Source organism: Erithacus rubecula (assembly GCF_903797595.1).
Source record: "Erithacus rubecula genome assembly, chromosome: 10".
NCBI classification, from domain to species: Eukaryota; Metazoa; Chordata; class Aves; order Passeriformes; family Muscicapidae; genus Erithacus; species Erithacus rubecula.
This window is the reverse complement of record NC_136662.1, coordinates 12973062-12989924: the sequence shown is the minus strand read 5'-3', so window position 1 is coordinate 12989924 and position 16863 is coordinate 12973062. Positions and strand designations below refer to the sequence as shown.

The 16863-nt window shown below is 41.2% G+C and overlaps 2 long non-coding RNA genes across 5 annotated transcripts in view; one reads left to right on the top strand and one right to left on the bottom strand.

The window, feature by feature from the left end:
- The window catches only part of LOC306805511, a 49960-nt gene extending 39060 nt beyond the window's left edge, over positions 1-10900 (top strand). For all 4 annotated transcript variants that reach the window (XR_013775233.1, XR_013775234.1, XR_013775235.1 and 1 more), the window contains one exon: positions 4815-10900. This is a non-coding gene — a long non-coding RNA (uncharacterized lncRNA). The remainder of the gene's footprint in view (positions 1-4814) is intronic.
- A 5039-nt stretch (positions 10901-15939) lies between these two features.
- LOC306805757 lies at positions 15940-16768 on the bottom strand. The gene is made up of 2 exons (XR_013775291.1): positions 16334-16768; positions 15940-15994 (listed from the first exon to the last, which is right to left on the bottom strand). It is a non-coding gene; the product is annotated as an uncharacterized lncRNA (long non-coding RNA).
- Positions 16769-16863: the final 95 nt, after the last annotated feature.

Here is a 16863-nt window from a genome sequence, read left to right as displayed (position 1 = left end):
TCTAGACAAGTGTTATTTGTATTATGATCTGGAACCTGGCAGGAGGGATTCCTGTGCCTGTGCAAAGTTATTTTGATTTCAGCATGACTCCACCAAGAGACCCCAGTGTAGAGGCTACCCCCTTTAGAGGGCAGTGAGCTTGGGTCCTCAGCAAGGCTTAGATCTGAGGTACTCTGAACTAAAGTTATGGGTAGAACCCGAGCAATAGAGCCAAACTCAGTTACTCTAACAAAGAGAGGCTGCAAGGAAACTTTCCACCAAAAGGTTTTCTAGATGGTGATAGCAGATGGCCATCCCATCCCATCCCATCCCATCCCATCCCATCCCATCCCATCCCATCCCATCCCATCCCATCCCATCCCATCCCATCCCATCCCATCCCATCCCATCCCATCCCATCCCTTCCCTTCACTCAGGCTGGGGATGTCCTGACATTCCACTCCCAGTGTAGTTTGTTCTCATGTCACAGAACTTCTATTTTTTTTCCTTTTAATAAGTGTGATTTAATAAGCTAAGATAAACATGCTTTTAAATTAATTTCAGACATAAATTACTAATTCTGTTGTTCAGATTCTCAGAGATGGTTAATATAATTTTGTTTTTCCTTTGACAGCTAAGCAAAAATCTGATATAGATTTCATTCTTCTCGTGGCAGAGAGGTGATCAGTACTATAGCCTTATCTGAATGTGCCTTGCAATTTCTGTTTTCGTATGATGAATTGATGTTCCAGCAGTATTTTGATTTTCTATGCTGTACCTATATCAATTGCCTTTATTCTGCTTTTTCCTGGCTCTACCTTGACTTTCTCTGTGAAGCCAAAGACACCTGACATTAGTAGTCATGTTTTTAAGATTATCTTCTCAGGAACATCTCCTCAGAGTAGTCTATTTTCACTCTTTTGCGTGTCTGAAACAATAGCTTGGGACTGGATGAGTTGTTGCCTGGACAAATGTGTGAAGGGAATTGGTTTAGACTAGTACTGCAGAAGGGAGCTGTTTGTGAATGGACTCAATTCCATGGTCTGAGAATGATAAACCCAAGGCTTCATCCCTCTGGGTCAATGGTCTTTGGGACAAGACAGAGAGGAGACAGGAGCTGAGGAAACACTGCTGTCTTGGAGTCTGTGTTTCAGGTCACAGTCTTGTCAGGTCAACAGAAGTCACACTATGTGAGTAGTGCCAAGGCAGACTTGGTGGCTGTGCATGAATATTTATCCTCTATCTTTTTATTATAAACTTTATTTTGCATTCTGACAGAAATGTCACTACACACCTTTTTTCAAGATCTACTAGGAAAAAACCCCAAATGTGCTTTGTTTTGTAGTGCCCTAGGCAACAAGCCAAAATGTAGGTCTGAGGAAAACTTTGTGTCACCCTCTTCTTGGAACTTTCTTCCAGATCCTCTGTGTTGTACTGGATCCAGCCCTTTCCAGCTGAGCTGTGGTGACCCTAGGCATTGTCCTGGGATATGTTTTGGGGCTGCTGTCTGGGCTCTGCTGCTACTTGAAGCAGCTCTTGAATATCCTCAGCTGATCATCAGTTGGAGGTTATGGATGGTGCTTGATCCCTGACTTGTCTCTTGTAGCCTTGTTTTAGACCCTGGTGCTGACTGTTGGGACAGACTGCCTTTCCCCATTCCCTTCAGCTTACAGATATTTATTTGGCATGCATCCAAACCTAATGCAGTATAGAGGGAAAGGCCTTCAGGTTCCCAGAGTGTGTATACACATGTGGTCAAAGCCCCAGCTCATTAAATTAGTATGTGCAGGGGAGACCAGCTACTGATTTATGTTTTCATCTACACACTGTAAATTGGATTGAAACTTCACACTGTTTAAAAAGGAGAGCTGAGATTCTTGCTTACCTTTGAGTTCCAAATTAGCAGGCACATAACTAAGCTTCATGGACCTGAAGACGCTGGTTCTGAGTTAATATGATGCCTGTACTGTTGATTTCACTGGAGCCTTTTGTATCAGAAACCACATGTACACAGCCTCACATTGTGAAGCAAGATTAATTTAGCTGTTGGCAAATTATGTGCTGTATAAGAATGTTCCGTGAACGACTTGGATTGCAAATTCTACTGCTTAATTTTTGCAATGCAAAGTAGCACTAACATGAACTACTGGTTTCAGCTGAACTTTAAAGAAATATGAATGACAGGCAGCCAAAATAAGGAGATAAATGGTGGAAAGCTTAACAACATAAGGCCTACTGAGTCAGATACTAAGGGCCTCAATATAAATTGTAACATAGAAGATAGATATAAAGTTAATGGCAAAGGTTTTATAGGTTCAGACCCCTGAAAATACAGAAGTGGTGGCCTCTCAACAGAACATGTATTTGTGAATCTCAGCTATTATTATAGGGAGCAACACAAGAGTGACTACTGAGAATATTTCCATATTTCAGTTTAATATGTTATTTTTATGTTTCTAAAATCTCCCACTTTTAGAACAAAATTCTTGTTTGGTCTCTCTTTGAATTGCTATAACAATAGCTGCAGTGAAACAAACTTCCCATGATCTACCTACCCCGGAGAACAGAACCACTCTGGATCACAGAAGTAAATTTTTGGTATGGAAGCTCAGTTTTTGGTGTGCTTCCTAACTCTACCAATTCACCTGATGCAAGTGTTCCTTACTCATATCAGTGAGATGTAGAAAGATGACATTTTCTTGCTGTCTGTATTGTTGATGATAACTCTTTCCTTGAGTTTTATTCAACTTAAGATTGTATTGGTTCCAGTCTTCATGTTCATGTGTTGACCTAGACCAAACAAATATCTTCACCAGTGCCTTCAGACACCCTTTACTAGCTGAAAACCACACCACATTTTTCTGCTTGCCCCGGTCCCTCCCTATATCTCTGCCATCAGAAGAGGCCAAGCAAACATTCCCTAATGCACAACAAGTAAAGCCAGCCTGGTTAGCTCATATCCATGTTCATCACCAGGTGAAATGACTCTGCTGCCTTAACTTAAACAGATTAGGTGATTTGTGATCCCTTTTGCTAATGGAGCAGTATGCTGGGTCCTTGGAAGACAGCAATAAACAGCACTGTCATGTCCCAGAGGAGCTTTCCTGTAGTCTCAGGTTTTCACAGCACTCCCATCCTTGAACCCAGTCTTGCACCCATAAACTTCCATGTTTTTTTCTATGTATGTTGCCTTTATTTTTACTTTAGCTGCCAGTCCTAAAGATATATTTTGACATTTTAAATGAGTCTTCTCTGTTCAGCTTGCTCTGCCTGTCTTTATTAATTAAACTTGGGTCTTCATATTAGGCTCCTTCAGTTCATCTCTTCCAGTTTCAGCTCTTACTTTCCATTTGCTTTCATTATACTTTGCCATCCTTGAACTGCACTGAACTCTTCCTCATTTCACATCTTCCCATACAATATTCAGATCTGCTATTCCTCTGTCTAATTTTACCATGGCTGATGTAGAAATCATCTTTGCTAGAGAAGCAGCAGTGAGGAGACAGACCGTTCTTCTCTTTGCCACATTCATTCTTGCTCTTACATAAAATCCCAGCTGAAAGAGGGCATTCTCTTCTGTGATCATAGCTTCACATTCCTCTTTTTCCTGCTACTCTTCCCTTTGGAATACATTTTAATACATCCTCATCCATGGAAACTATACTGTTTATGTTTGCAATTTTTCAATGTGCTTGGAGTTGGTGTTTTTCAGATGAACGGTGTATTAAGATTTAATCTGAACCTAGTCAGATAATATTGACCTGCAATGAAAAAGCTGTATGAATGAGATAGCAGCAGACAGCTAAAAGTGCTGAATGCCAATTGCTGACTGAAAAATTATACCCAGAATTTGGTGGTGGAGAGTAGATGGGACATTTATGAATGGAATAGCTTTCTGATTGCTTAAATATTGTTTGGTGGATTTTTTTGGGGGGTTTTTTGTTTGTTTTTGTTTTGTTGTTGTTGTTGTTGTTTTGTTGGGTTTTTTTTAAAGTTTCTCTGTTTTTCCAACATTTGCCAAAACTTGCCTGTGCCTGTAGGGTGGTACAGCTGAAAATTCCAGGAGCTGCTTATCCCTCTGCAGGCTACCATATCCTGATATCCACTCTGAGGCCTCTCTGTTTTGCCACAGTAGACTTCTCCAAAATTAAAACAAAGAACTGAATCTAAGACTATGGATTCCTGGTGCATCTCTGTGTGCCCATTTCAGCTATATTTCCCACTGTTCAGTGTTAGTAGTCATCAGGAAACATGTATTTTGGCTCCAAAATTAGGATCTCCAGAAACAAATCCTGAATAGGTGTTACAGTATTGCCACATTGTGTTAGGGCCACAAACAACGGGTTAGCCCTTGCCCAAAGCAGCTTTGAATCCAGGTCACGTATATGGAAGACAGGCAAGGGAAGCTGATTCTGCATATATCTGAGTTGCCTGGGTTAAATGTGGTGAATTTTTGTAGCAAATATATTCTAAACCTTGCCTTTCAGTTTTTTCACAAGTTCCAAATGTGGATGCTGCTCTAAATTAAAAGAAACCATTAAAGTGCCTTTCTGAATGCATTTGAATGCATTTGAAATTAAATAATTTACTGTAATTTCCCCAAAAGCCAGCTCATTGGAGGGGGCAAAAGTTGCAAGTGGAAAAACAAACAAACGAGTGAGTAACTGGGATGTGCTGCCAGAGAATCAGAAAAAAGTCTGGTAGAAGGGGGAGGGAAAGGCTCTTGTCTGCCCTGGGACAATTTGTAGAAACCAAATGTGGGAGAGAGTTGAAATGAACAGGAAGAAAAAAAAATCCGCTGCCTTTTTGTTTGTTTGTTTGTTTTTTTAATCCAGATAATCAGGTTACCAGGACTCATGATGCTGCTATGAAAGACAACTGACTTCAAGGTCTTTGAGAAAGAAAGTAGAAATTTCCAATTTTGTTGTTCAGGTTTTTCCTTTACAGGGGTTCTTTTAGTCACACAACTAGGATGTGAGTGCCTTGGTTGCAACTGTAAAGGGGAAGACTGAATGACAGTGCCAGATGCCCCAAGTTAACAGGGAGTGAGAAAAGCCCGACTGCCAGCTGCCTTTCCTGCCTTCCAAATCTCAGACCAGCGAGAAATCAAGACATGGTTTAGGTCAGTGTGCTTCACCTCCCATGAACTGGGGATGGGGAAGTGAAGGGAAGAGTGCTGCTTGTCTGCTCTCTGAAGGCTTCCTGTTAGGGACAATCCTCAGTTGTCCATTTAGGGCAGTATTAGAGCTGCTCAGAGCTGCTGAGGCATGCAGAGGAGCTGCAGATGGGGCTGAGAGTACAGCTTGATACTTCTCTGTTCAGCCATCAGTTACAGCATTATCAAATGCTCACCAGAGGTGGGTACCAAGACTGCTACAAGGGCTGAAGGCAAAGCAGGAGGTCTGCTTTTAATGAAAAGGTAGTTTACACACAGCATTTTTCTTTTTATAATGATAAAATGGATATGAAACAGTTACACTCCAGACCCTTACTTTTTTTTTAGTGCTGTTTATTTTTTCAGTACACTGAAAACAAAACAAGCAAAAAGAGAGGAGGGAAAAAAGAAAGGAAAAAGAAAACTCCCTTCAGACAACAATCACCTTTTGAGTTAAATTCTCATGCTTGGTCTTAGCCCAGAGGGATTTGTCTTGAGTGAAGTTCGAAGAAAATCCTTTCAGCAGTGTGAGTTACTTATATGTAACCATGGAGGTTTGGATTGAGATGCTTTTTTTTACTTATATAAGTCAAAAATAGCTTTGCTTTAAAACTTTTAAATTAACCCTCCTTAACTTTTCAACTTGTCACCTATCCTACTGTATGGCTTATAAAATTTTAAAGCTAATAGTATAACAAACTCAAATAATGATACTGCAGATGTTCAAATGAATCTTGGGAGAAATAAATTATTTGAGTTACAGTGGGTTGTTACTGAAGAAAGAGTGGCTGCTTGCCTTAAACCATGTGTTCTTTCTGGTCTGAAAAAGGCCCAATTTTTCAACTATTAAGAAGCCTAAGTGTTCTTGGGTGTAGATTTTAATACTCGGTTACACATACAAAATTAAACATGTAAGTCCTGTTCCTTTATTTCTTCCTGATATCCCTGATTTAGACTTGTCAAAACATTCTCTTAAATTTTCCTGCTCTCTTTTTAACATAATCCCAATCAACAGGACACTTAAATGTCTCCTAAATATTTATGGACTTCAAAGTCACTGAAATGCTCTGTGATTCTCTTACTGTTATTATTTTATTGCCAGAAGATCGAGGCAATGAGAGGTGAAGTGTCTTGGTAAGTAATGTTTTTTTCCATTTTCTTTCTCCAATCCTCCTGTTGCTCTCTGATGTTTCTTCCTCTTTGTCTTCTTTCCAACATTTCTGCCTCACTTACTAGTCCCGTTCTTCCTGTCTCCTATCTATCTTTCAACCGTCTTTCTCCATTTATTCTTCTCCAACAATTGCACTGAAGAGAGCTCATGATAGAAATTATTTTTACTTTGGCAGCAGCTATTCACTTTTATCTTTTCCCTGAATGTCTGGGATGGGTCCAGGCAGCTCTCCCCACTTTCATCATCTCTGTTCACATCCCTCGTGACCCTGAGCTCTAGTCAGCAATCTGCTGTCTGCTGTGAGAGCACCTCCCATGATCCAAAGCCACAATCAGACCAAGGTGTTGTAACTCCGTGTGCTGCTCTACTGACTTACCACTCTTGCTCTGCTGCTTTCTAGGAACTGCACACCTGTGCCAGGTTTTTCTCACAGAATAATAATGACAGCACTGTCGCCTTTTGCATGTCTCTCCTCTTGCTCCTGTGCCCATCTTCCTCTCCTGAGCTTTGTGGTTGTCTTGTGGTTGGTGCAGTTCAGCCAGGATATGGGAGATTTGTATTTAGGCTCTGCCTGAGGCAATTTGAACTTGAATCTCTTGCCCCCTAAATGTGCACCCTACCCAAGAGATTATGAACTCTTCTGTGAGGAGGATGACCTGAGTCCTTTCTTTGAGTGGGAAAGCTTGAGCTTGACTTTTCAGTCTTGTAGTGGAGACACTCACCTGGCAGGGGAAACCAGGAGCTGCCCCAGTTGATACTTGAAACCAAGTATGGAGGTATTCCCTGGAAGACAGTAGCAAATTCCAGGTTTCTTGCTCTCAGTAGTGCTTTGAGAGCAAGCACACAAACAATCAATTTAATCCATTTAATTATTCCATACAAGCTGGAACAGCTCCAACAGGATGGACTGGAGAAAGACCCTACTCAACAAGATCCTTACAGAACTGAGCTGATGTCACTTGGCTGCCATGGGTCAGCTCCCTCATACCCCAGAGCAGCCATGGAGCTGCCCCAGCACCATGGGACTGGGTGGTGAGGATGTGTGTGGAGACTGGAGGGGAGGGAAGTGTGTTCCTGAACATACTCTGCTATCCATGGTGGCAGGCTTGTAGTTGCAGCTGAAACAAACACCTGCCAGTGTTACCATTCTGGACAGGAGTGGCAGCAAATATGTGGTGGAGGGAAAAGAATTCTATTAAAAGACAGGGCAACATGCTGGAGCACTACAAGGCAAATTGCTTTTAAAGATGGAAATACAATAAAAATAGACTAAAGAGTCTTAAAATACAAAATCAATGCTGAAACAGAAAGCCAGAATGACTTCCAGATCTCAGCAATAGGTAGTTGTCCCCCAACATAAGCCAGATCCTGTCAGTGTGTGGGAGACATCCAGGAATTTTCTCTCCTACAAAAATATTAGGGATATTATATGTTTGAACTGTAATGGAAAACTAGAGCCCTAGTGCAGAGTTCCAAAGAAGCACACTAACCATTGGAAGTGATATGGCACAGGGTGTGTGTGTGTGTGTGTGTGTGTGTGGCTGCTCCTTTTCTCCTCGGGATTCTATAGCTTCCTTCATTCTTCGCTTCTCTCATATTACAGAAAGAAGGTAATTTTTCCTGGCCATTTACTAAAGCTCATTAAAGACTGAAGAGAACAAACAATGCTATTCCTTAGAGACTACCATTCAAAGTCATTCTACAATTCTCTGTTCTAATACTTGAGACAAATTAATTATTCCTTAGTGAAAAGTGTATAATTCCTATTCTTCATTTTTGGGGTGGGGAGTGGGGAATAATAATAGGAAGTTTATATCTGAGTCAAAAGCTGTCTGAGCTGAAGGGAAATGAGAAAAAATGTGTGTTCCAAGAAGAGTAAAAGCAATTATTCTAATAATAATTCTAGGGATATTAATGTCTTTTTAAAGTAAATTGCTTTCAAATAAACACCAAAGTTGAAGGCATAGGAAAGGCTGGTTTATTTATTAATCATTCCAAAAGTGCATTTTTCTAAATGAACAAGTGCATGAGCAACTTCGCTGGCACATATTAAATTTAGTTAAACGGCAACTTGTAAATATCTAAAAACTTCAGTTAACCAGAGACTAATTTGTTTAACGTGTTGAAAATGTTCTGTGGATGTGAGGAGCTACATATTAAACTTCAAAGCAAAATGCTCCAGAGATTACACCATCTTAAAGACTGCATATTGGAAAGGCCTTTATACATTAAACATAAAGGACTTTTAATTCTCTTCTATTTTGAATACTTGTCAATCTGTGTGACTCATGCTTAAGATTGTAAACTGTCATTTTAAGATGTGATGTCCAAGTTGAGACCTGGACCATGATTTGCAAGGGGCTGGCTTTTCTCTTTCATCTCTATTAATTAATCCTGTTTCAGTTTGCCCAGCGTACACTTCTGTTGACATCACCTTTTCCATATACTTTAAAGAGTCCCCAGAGAGATCTACTGCAGAACAAAAACTGGACAGAGAATACATTTGGAAACCATTTTATTTCTCAATTACCAACCAAAACGTATGGAAAAGATTTACACTCTATCTGATTTACACAATAATTATACTTTGAAAGCCTAGAAATAAATGGCTTGATCCCTGAAATCATTAGTTACTATACCAAATGTAATTGGTGTAAACTAATGAGTTTACTGGATGGCTGACCCTTAATTACTGATTATAGTTAAACTCTAGCCAATCAAAATTTCATTTACTTATAAAAGTACAGTGTAGTATTAACAAGCATTACATTTCCAAGCAAGCAGCTTTATGATTAGTTGTAGCACACAGCTCAAGCCTGTTCAGGGCTATCAAAAGCAGCTTTTTAATAACAGTGCACTAAGCAACCATCATTCTCTTACCTCAGCTTCTATCAGACAAACAGAAAGAAACCACATAATTAATCATCTCATGCAATAGAAATAAAGCATCTGGGCCAGATCCAGGTGGGATATACACGGCCGTCTTAGTTCAAAGAGCTGCAAGAGGCTGGGGATCTGCCTTATGATGGGATAACTGACATGGGGAATTCTGCCTCTCTTGGGGAAGCAGTATGGGCTATGGAAATGAAATACTGATTGATTGTGTGCACTCCCATGTGATGTGGAGAAACCTATCAACAAAAGAAGTTTAAAAATTCCTTGAACTGAGGATTTCTTGGGCAGATTCAGTATGTGGTGATAGGACATTTGATTACTGTACTGGCAATCCCAAAAATTTATGTCATGACTCCTCACTATTTATTGGATCAAATGGAGAATAACTTTTAAAATAAAATACTAAATGGGAATAAATTATTTTCATTTGTCTCTGGTGGTTCTTTAACAACTAATGTTTTGCCTAATAAGGAAGACTCAAAACTCCTACAAAAAATGTTGAAAGCAGATTTGTATTTAGATCATAATTCCAGAGTTGTGACTTTAAACAGGTACACTAAATTTTTTAATAAAGTCGTAAGACTTTACAATGCTTACAGTCACATCCTTAAAGGTGCTCAGGTAAATTACTCCAGTGATTTAAGGATATGGAAATCATCTCCTAGATGATTCCTATGAATCCTAAACTTCAGATAGGAGACTGATACCAGAAGGCACAAACAGAAGATCAGGTGCTGTGCTTGGAAGAATATGTGTTTGCTGGAGCTCTGCACTGTGTGCTCTGCAGATGACCCAACAGACCTCACTGCTGCAAGGGTTAATTCTGTCACAATTGCAGTTCTCTCCTATTTCTGTTTTTCTCTGTGATGTTCTCTCACCCTTCATAAGGGGCTAGGCTCTGCAGAGGAACAACCTTACCTGATGGCCCTTTGAAACAAGTACTGTAACACTTGCCCACTTGTTAGTATAAACATTTTCTTAAAACTCAGAAACTGAAGAATGAATTAGTTCTCAGAATATCTGCACATTGGTTAAAGCAAAATTTTTGTACTCCTGTTTGTGAGATGTGTCTGTGACCAAGAAAAGGTTAAAGTTGTTTACTGCCTTCAAGCTGTGGTCTTAGAAGTTAATTCGGAACTGTGCTTTGAGCAGCTACAGAGTAAGTCCTTGCAGCAGAGAATTGCTGGTTTGATGTCAAGGTCCATGGGCCTTAATCACAAAATTAGTTTGTTTCTTAAGGAAACCCTAGCAGGGACTTTATAGTTATATAAAGTCATTATACTGTTTTACAACATAACTTTAAATATGCTTCAGAATTATCAGAGTTTGTAGGAAGGGATCATGTTTTTTATTATTTGTGGAATATCCTCAAGCTGTCATAGCTACAGCACTGCCACTTGGAATAGCTGTTCCACAGTTCAAAAGAAAAGACAAAAGATTTGTTGAAGCCTAAGTCAGGCAATTAGGGCATATCTGTCCAGAGAAAGCTCATTGAATTGAATGGATCCCATGTACTTCCTGACAACTGATTCCAGTTTTGTAGGACCTGTATATTTGGGGCAATCAAGGTGTTTTACTACAATTCCACAAGAGCAGATAGAGAGCCTATGAAGCTCTACAAGCTCTGCTTTTCACAGTTCTCTGTTGGAGAATTCAGGGATGAGCAATTTTGAAAGTCATGGAAAAGGAAGGCATATTTTCCAAAAAACAAAGGAAACACCAAACTACACAAATACTTTCCTGTCCACCCTCTGTGCAGCAGTGCTGGTAAGACAGAGCTGCCATTTCTGTTTTGCTAACACCGAGCCAACACCCTCCAATGCAGAAGGGAGACAAGGAACCATCGATTCAGGAGGAGGGGAACACACTGTGGACAGGTTCACTGTCCCCACCTGCCATCCCTGCAGACGGAGGAAAGGGGGCTGCTCCTGGAATGACTGGTGGAACAGGCACTGAAGGGCCCCACTTTCCTCCTTTTCTGTGAAGCCTGTATAACTGTTTCTGTGAAAGAAAGCATCAAGCCCCATCTTGTTCATGGAAACACAACATATTTTAAAGCGTAGTTAATGGATAAACTGTTTTCTGATTGGATGAGCCACACAATAAATCTCTTCCCAAGCCAAGTGCAATGCAGCTTATTCAGTTACAGTGAAATGAGCCACTGTCACTTTGCTGCACTTGCATACATCAGGCAAAATGCTTCCATCTTCATCAGTCTCTTAGTGAAATAGAAATAAAACAATTTTAACAGAATGGTGTCACTGGATCTGTGGCACCTGCTTTAAAAATAAATCTCTTAGCTTTGTCTTCACTATTACTTTCAATAAATGTCCTAGCATTGCCACAGCATTTATCTAGCAGCAGGAAACCATTATCCTATGACAACAATCTATTCCATTAACATTAGCTCTTAATTGTAAGATTGTTTATAAGACAGCAAAAGCTACTGAATCATAGTAGAATGATAAAAAGAGTTATGGTCATGGAGTATTGTAGTCCCTGCAGTTATGAAAAACAACCTAAGATAGAAAGCTATATTTTTATATGAAAAACAATGTCATATTCTTACACAATATAATGTTTTTAAATAATGGATTACATCAGGAAGGTAACTATTAAAGAGTTAATGTTAAAACCTGTTACTAAGAAACTCTTTCTTTGATAAATGGTATGGCTGAAAAACTAAATAGAAAGCTTACAAACTCTCCCTCTTGCTTTTAGCAATGCTGCACCAAGCCAAACAGAGAAATCATAATAACAGAAACACATTTGTCTGGTGGAGTGAACAGAAGAAATGTTGCAGAATTGAGATACGAAGAACCTCACTGCAGAGTAGGAGGACTGTCATTCTGATTGTTTGCCATTATTGTTTCATGTCCAGTTAAGTGAACTTAAAGTGACAGTTGTGTCATAACTCCTGACATCTATGTAAATTTCAAATCAAATACGATAGAGGCATTTCTGCCAGACACAAGTCACCAGGCTGCTCTTCCTCTTCATTTTTGCAACCCTCCATTTTCTCATGCCATTGCTGGTAGCCCTTAAATTAAAAAGACAACTTCAACAGGGGATCTGTGGGATGTGTGTGTTTCAGTGCTCAGTCTATACCTTGCTTTCTCTCAGCTTTTTGTAACAACGCCCAGTGTCAAGTTTTGACCAGAAACAGTCACCACAAACATCCAGATGGATTAGCTAAAACTGTGCCTTCCCATGAGTGATGTATCATACAGCAACACCCTATGAAGTATTAGGGTGAGAATGTCCCCTGAAGACCTACAGAGAAAACACCTTGAGCAAATGCTCCTCCACTGGTTCACTACAGCCCAGGCCAGGTACCACAGAGGGCTTGTCTGTGGGGAGGTGCAAAAAAGGCAGAAAACATTGGCCATGGACCTTTCTGTGCATTACAGCATTGTTCAGAGATCATGGGAACTTCATAAAGATATCAGACACACTCCTCCATTCCAATGGGCCACATGTAAATAATTCATTTCCTGGATACACTCAGACAGATATTCTAATTACACAGGATTTGCTACTGGACACACATCTTTGAAAATAATTTCAATGCAATTATAAAGGTATTTTGTGTGGACAACACCATGAAAAATATTAAACGTGCTATTTATTCACTCAGGGATAATATACTAATTTTCTCTGCATATTTAAAGTTACTTGGCTAATTAATTAGATAATACAGGCTAGAGTTAAGTTTTCATTTTTCATTGCAATACATTGCATAAATGATAGTACTATCAACATGTATCTCTGCATTCAGTAAGTGCATTTTAGTCAGCTGATTGAGTCAGATCTTCATTTTTGTAATTCCTTTCCAGGAATTGATCTTTTTTGTACTGTAAATTTAAAGCAGCTCAGTGGCTGCTTTTATCTGTAATTTGGGCCTTCCAAACAGCACCAAATTGCAATGTCCCTCCTCCTATTTGTTAAGGTGAGTGAATAGAGGCAACATATTAATGCCAGCTCTATACAAGTATTTGTGAAGAAAACTTTTTTTGAGTTTATATTAGGTATTTGTCAAAGTATTTTTTCCTTATTAAAGATGGAGACATCTGAATCATAAAAAACCTAATATTTGAGACAAAATATCACTACAGATATGCCATCACAAAAATCAATTGTCAGTATATGTTTAGGAGCAGCAAATTAATGTTAACTGATTTGCCTAAAAAATGCCTATAGACTGTGGAATGTAAAGCTCTCTTCCAAAATTCACACAGCATTTCCATTTTTTTTTTAATGTAATGAACTTTTTTATGTAATGAACATTTTATGTAATGAACATAGTCTAGAGGCCTTTTGAGAATTTTTAATTCTAAACAAAAATTATATATAATTTCAAAGTCTGATATCTTTGCCTGTAGTCACAGAACCCACTTGCAGGACTTGCTGCTACTGATGGCTTGTGGTAATGTATCAATTTCTCCTGACAGAAATGTGCACAGGACAAATCGGTGAATGTAATTTCAGACATATGACATCATTAAAAATACAGCCTTAGCTCTTCCAAAAGTGGACTTTATTGTTAATATAAATACATATCTGTAATTACTGACATTTATATCATTTGGCTCCTGTCCTAAGTTATAGATACAGTGATGATAAAAGGGTTTTGCAAGCCCTTACCTAAGCAAACTGTACTTACTAATTACCTCCCATGGTTCTGGGTTCCTGTAAACAAAGTTACTCATATATTTATAAGCAAGTCAAAATCTATACATGTATTTCTAAATGTAACTTGTCTTACTCTTTTGGGCAAACAGTACTGTCCACTGCTTAGAAAAGAATGCTGAGAGTGAAGCCATCCAGGATTCTTCCCAGCTTCTGCCAGGATGTGACTCCGCCATATCACTGGACAGCTGACTTAAATACTTCATCCAGTCACATTTTTAAATTGATTGAGGCCTGAACCAGAAGATCCTATGTGAGTAAAAGGATGCATCACTTTAAGGAATGGCTGCTGATTTTTCATCACTGTTTCTGGAGAGACTGGGGTCAGAGGGTTTGTTTTAGAAGTTTGTTTGTTCAAAAGGTGTAGCTTGCAAGAGACGTGGATTAGCAAAGTGCCCCATGAAAGGTCTCAAAGCAGCAGCCTCAACATTTCTTTCTAATGAGAAAAGGAAAAGAAAGTCCCCTAGGTATGCACTATTCAGGGAGAGAACCCAGAGGTCCCATAGGAACACAGTATCTAGGGAGAGAACCACGACTCCTTTCCTGAATGGAGAGATAACCTAGATGAATTCTGTACTACTTGATATCTTAGGGGCACATCTAGGTTTAAGAATGATTTGGATCTCAGGCTGTAACATTTTCCAGACATTCAGATTGCAACTACTAAGCCAGCAATTTTATGCTTTCCCTTCCCTGACTCCAACAGTACCGCAATATAAGCAGCCAGATTTTCTTCTGCATTGTGTTTTTTATCCATTCAGCCAAAATTAACAGTCTTCTAGGATAACGTATGCCAAGTGAATTTAAATCTTGTGGACTCAAATCGACCTAAAGTTGATGGATACATTCATGCCTACTGCTGAAATCTACCAATTACACAGAACTATGTTAACTTACCATAGAAGCATCTCATCTAATAGCACAGATGATGTTGAACTAACTAATTACATTATGGCACATAGACAATGAAAAACATAACGAAGATGACAGCACAGCAACAGCAGATGCTGCACAAAAGAAAAATTAGAAAAATATTGCTCTGCAAAATGCTCTCAGTTAAGGTTTCCTCTATTAAAATTAATCACAAAAATTAGTGATGATCAGATTTCAGAAAAAGATATGAACATTGTAATGCTATTTGGAAGACATCATTAAGCCATTTAAAACTCTGCTCCTTCAGAAGGTAATTCCTGTTTTTTTGTATCACTCTCATTTTTAAGACTAGTAAACATTTTAGTGCCTATGGCAGAGTTTCTTGGTAGAATATCTTTTCCAGTAAGCAGAGGTCCTAATGGCTCTCCCAGAGTCTGAATTTGGTAGCTTCCAGCCATTACAGGCTTAGATAATTAGACAATGTAGATTTTATTTTAGCTTGGCATTTGCTCTGTTCTTGTGCTCTTAACTGTCAGAGAGCTAAAATATCAGTGATTGTTGATTATTTGTAGCATGCCTTGTTGCTTTATATAGTTTAAATTGTACCAGATCCTACATAACAAATCTAAAACTGCTGAGTATGTTTAAATGTAATATGTACATGGAGATTACATCCAGATGATATATTTCATAGACCTATGCTAAAAAAAAAAAATTAACCATAACACTGGTCTCTCCCTTTTCCCTGTGGAAGCTTTTCCATGAGCTTCCAAATCCACTTTAAGCAAACTCTGAACATAACCCAGTTTATGGAGAAACACAGAAATAGAATTTTCACCCGTGTTTAAATCATACCTGTGGTGCCATTCAGACAGAGGTCGATATTTTATTTCCTATAAATTTAGAAGCAAAACGTATCTTCGCTATATGTACGCTAAACGCAGGTTTTCCCGCCTACATTTCTCCAGGCAGACGCTTTTCCTCGCCGTTCTCAGCGGCTGCCGGGCACCGGGCGCCGTGCCCAGCCCGGGCCGGGCTGCAGGGCTGCGGGAGCCCCACAGGTGGCGGTGTGGTTAAAGCGCACCTGGGCTGCGGTGCCGGAGCGGGCTCGGCGCCAGGCGGGCGGGCAGCGTTCCTGCCCGCTCGGAGCGCTGCCGGGCACAGCTCCGCGTACCTGCGGGCGCCGCTGCCGCCCGGCCAGCGCTGCATTGGCTGCTGCTTACGTCAGCGCTCTGGAATCGAGAAACTCCAGTTAGGAAGTTTTTCTGTGCTTTAACAGATCCCGGGAATGTGCCCGGGAGTGAGGGGGGGTGACAGGCGCGTGTGCCCCTGTGCCGGGCACCAGCGCCCGCGTCCAGCAGCATCTCGTTATTCCGGGGCTGTGCTCATCCTGTCTGCTGCACTTAGGCCTCACAAGCGTGCACTTAATACGTAGTGGGTTTTTCAGTTTTAAGCGTCCCCACTAAACATTACTTCTTCCGATTTGCCGTCATCCCCGGGCTTCTCCCTCAGAAATGCAGCTGTCTGCCCTGCTGACGAGCAGCGCCGCCAACTGCGGCTGCTTAACCCACCGAAACCTCCACTGGGGCGGTCACCGCGGGCCGTGCCCGCCTCAGTCCCGCAGCGCACTCCCGCGGGGAACGTGTGACAGCCCGACACGGCCCCTCGGCCCGCAGGGCGAGCCGGGTACGGCCCATCGCCGCCTCTGCCCGCTCCGGCGCGGGACCCCGGGACGCAGGGGGCGCCACGAAGGCGGCAAGCGGCGGCTGCTGCGGCCGCGCCTCCCTCGGCGCGTCCCCCGGGCCGGCGGGGCCGCGGCGGCGGGGGCAGCGCCCGGTGGCCGGGAAGGGTTCCGAGGGACATCGCCCCCCGGCGGAGCGGGCCTGCCCTCGGGGACAGCCGGGACGAGCCCTCGTCGCCAAGTTTCTCAACTGGTGGCCGGGACTGGCGGGCGGGGCGGGGCGGACGGTGCCCTCACGGCCGCGCGCCTCCCCTCAGCGCCCGGGCGGACGGCGCGGCCAGCGCTGCCCACCTGACTCCCTCCTTCCTCTCCATTCCCCTCCTCCTCCTCCTCGCCCCCTCCCTTCCTCCCTTTTTTTTT